This window comes from Lampetra fluviatilis, chromosome 55 (assembly GCF_964198595.1).
Source record: "Lampetra fluviatilis chromosome 55, kcLamFluv1.1, whole genome shotgun sequence".
Lineage (NCBI taxonomy): Eukaryota > Metazoa > Chordata > Hyperoartia > Petromyzontiformes > Petromyzontidae > Lampetra > Lampetra fluviatilis.
In genome coordinates, this window is record NC_136329.1 from 9,418,659 (window position 1) to 9,421,903 (window position 3,245).

Sequence of the window (3,245 nt, forward strand, 5' to 3'; positions counted from 1 at the left end):
ACAACCTAGTGGGCGTGGCCTACCACCTGGTGGGCGTGGCCTACAACCTGGTGGGCATGGCCTACAACCTAGTGGGCGTGGCCTACCACCTGGTGGGCATGGCCTACAACCTAGTGGGCGTGGCCTACCACCTGGTGGGCGTGGCCTACGACCTGGTGGGCGTGGCTAGTCGCTGGAGGCCCCGCCTCCTGTGACTCCACCCCCGCCTCCTGCCCCTCCTCCCCCCCCCGGCCCCCCTCCCCCCCCTGCCCCCCCTCCCCCTCCTCCGTGTTTCTTGATTTTCCGTTCCCAGAGCCTCTGCTGGTCCGAGAATCCGTGCTTGCCCTTGTTGAACGAGTTGGGTCCAGCAGAGGTGGGGGTCTCTCTACAGAGACGAAGGGAGACACACACAGAGATACAGACAGAGACACACACAGAGAGACACACAGAGACACACACAGATATACAGACAGAGACACAGACAGAGACACAGAGAGACACACACAGACAGAGACACACAGGACAGAGACAGAGAGACACACACAGACAGAGACACAGACAGAGACAGAGAGAGACGCTCACCGTCCAATATTCTTCATCCGCATCTTCGCTTCTGGCGGCATCTCCTCTGGTTCACTCTGGCGAGAGACAGAGACACACGGAGAGAGACACACAGAGACACACACAGACACCCCCCCCACGTCACCCCCCCCCACGTCACCCCGTGTGTCACCCCCCCCCCACGTCACCCCCCCCCTCACCCCCCCCCCCACGTCACCCCCCCCCCACGTCACCCCCCCCCTCACCCCTCCCACGTCACCCCCCCACGTCACCCCCCCCCTCACCCCCCCCCCCACGTCACCCCCCCCCTCGTCACCCCCCCCCTCACCCCTCCCACGTCACCCCCCCCCCACGTCACCCCCCCCCCCCCCACGTCACCCCCCCCCTCACCCCCCCCCTCACCCCCCCCACGTCACCCCCCCCCCTCACCCCCCCCACGTCACCCCCCCCCTCACCCCCCCCCTCACCCCCCCCCACGTCACCCCCCCCCTCACCCCCCCCACGTCACCCTGTGTATCACCCCCCCCCTCACCCCCCCCACGTCACCCCCCCCCCTCACCCCCCCCCTCACACCCCCCCCACGTCACCCTGTGTATCACCCCCCCCCTCACCCCCCCCACGTCACCCCCCCCCTCACCCCCCCCACGTCACCCCCCCCCCTCACCCCCCCCCTCACCCCCCCCACGTCACCCTGTGTATCACCCCCCCCCTCACCCCCCCCACGTCACCCCCCCCCCTCACCCCCCCCCTCACCCCCCCCACGTCACCCTGTGTATCACCCCCCCCCTCACCCCCCCCACGTCACCCCCCCCCTCACCCCCCCCACGTCACCCCCCCCCTCACCCCCCCCACGTCACCCTGTGTATCACCCCCCCCCTCACCCCCCCCACGTCACCCCCCCCCTCACCCCCCCCACGTCACCCCCCCCCTCACCCCCCCCACGTCACCCTGTGTATCACCCCCCCCCTCACGTCGCTCTCCGTGTTGAAGGCGGCTGCCACGGAGGCCACTTTGGGTGAGAGGGACGCTGAACCCTCCCGCAGCTTCTGCACTCCACAGGGGGGAGGAGGGGGGGGGGGAGAGGGGGGGGGAGATGATGATGCTGCTGATGATGCTGATGACGCTGATGATGATGATGCTGCTGCTGATGATGATGATGCAGATGCTGATGATGACGCAGATGCTGATGATGACGCAGATGCTGATGATGCTGCTGATGATGCTGCTGCTGATGATGCTGCTGCTGCTGATGATGCTGCTGATGATGATGCTGCTGATGATGATGAAGACACTGCTGATGATGATGCAGCTGATGATGCTGCTGATGATGACGCTGATGATGACGCTGATGATGACGCTGCTGCTGATGATGATGCTGATGACGCCGCTGCTTCTACTACTACTACTGCTGATATGTTTATCTCTGATGCTGATGGCACTACTACCCCTGCTGATGATGCTCCTACTGATGACACTGCTACTGTTGATGCTGCTGATGCTGCTGATGACACTGCTGATGCTGATAACACTGTGCTGATAACACTGCTGATGCTGAAGACACTGCTGATGCTGAAGACATGGCTGATGCTGATAACACTGCTGATGCTGATAACACTGCTGATGCTGATAACACTGCTGATGCTGATAACACTGCTGATGCTGAAGACACTGCTGATGCTGATAACACTGCTGATGCTGAAGACATGGCTGCTGCTACTACTGCTGATGCTGAAGACACTGCTGATGCTGAAGACACTGCTGATGCTGAAGACACTGCTGATGCTGAAGACACTGCTGATGCTGAAGACACTGCTGATGCTGAAGACACTGCTGATGCTGAAGACACTGCTGATGCTGAAGACATGGCTGCTGCTACTACTGCTGATGCTGAAGACACTGCTGATGCTGAAGACACTGCTGATGCTGAAGACACTGCTGATGCTGAAGACACTGCTGATGCTGAAGACACTGCTGATGCTGAAGACACTGCTGATGCTGAAGACACTGCTGATGCTGAAGACACTGCTGATGCTACTACTGCTGATGCTGAAGACACTGCTGATGCTGAAGACACTGCTGATGCTGAAGACACTGCTGATGCTGAAGACACTGCTGATGCTGAAGACACTGCTGATGCTGAAGACACTGCTGATGCTGAAGACACTGCTGATGCTGAAGACACTGCTGATGCTGAAGACACTGCTGATGCTGAAGACACTGCTGATGCTGAAGACACTGCTGATGCTGAAGACATGGCTGCTGCTACTACTGCTGATGCTGAAGACACTGCTGATGCTGAAGACACTGCTGATGCTGAAGACATGGCTGCTGCTACTACTGCTGATGCTGAAGACACTGCTGATGCTGAAGACACTGCTGATGCTGAAGACACTGCTGATGCTGAAGACACTGCTGATGCTGAAGACATGGCTGCTGCTACTACTGCTGATGCTGAAGACACTGCTGATGCTGAAGACACTGCTGATGCTGAAGACACTGCTGATGCTGAAGACACTGCTGATGCTGAAGACACTGCTGATGCTGAAGACACTGCTGATGCTGAAGACACTGCTGATGCTGAAGACACTGCTGATGCTACTACTGCTGATGCTGAAGACACTGCTGATGCTGAAGACACTGCTGATGCTGAAGACACTGCTGATGCTGAAGACACTGCTGATGCTGAAGACACTGCTGATGCTGAA

General features: G+C 59.7%; 1 long non-coding RNA gene across 1 annotated transcript; it reads right to left on the reverse strand.

The window, feature by feature from the left end:
• Positions 1-254: 254 nt before the first annotated feature.
• On the reverse strand, positions 255-1,588 carry LOC144949803 (uncharacterized). Its single transcript, XR_013640306.1, has 3 exons — positions 1,512-1,588; positions 562-617; positions 255-364 (listed from the first exon to the last, which is right to left on the reverse strand). It is a non-coding gene; the product is annotated as an uncharacterized LOC144949803 (long non-coding RNA).
• Positions 1,589-3,245: the final 1,657 nt, after the last annotated feature.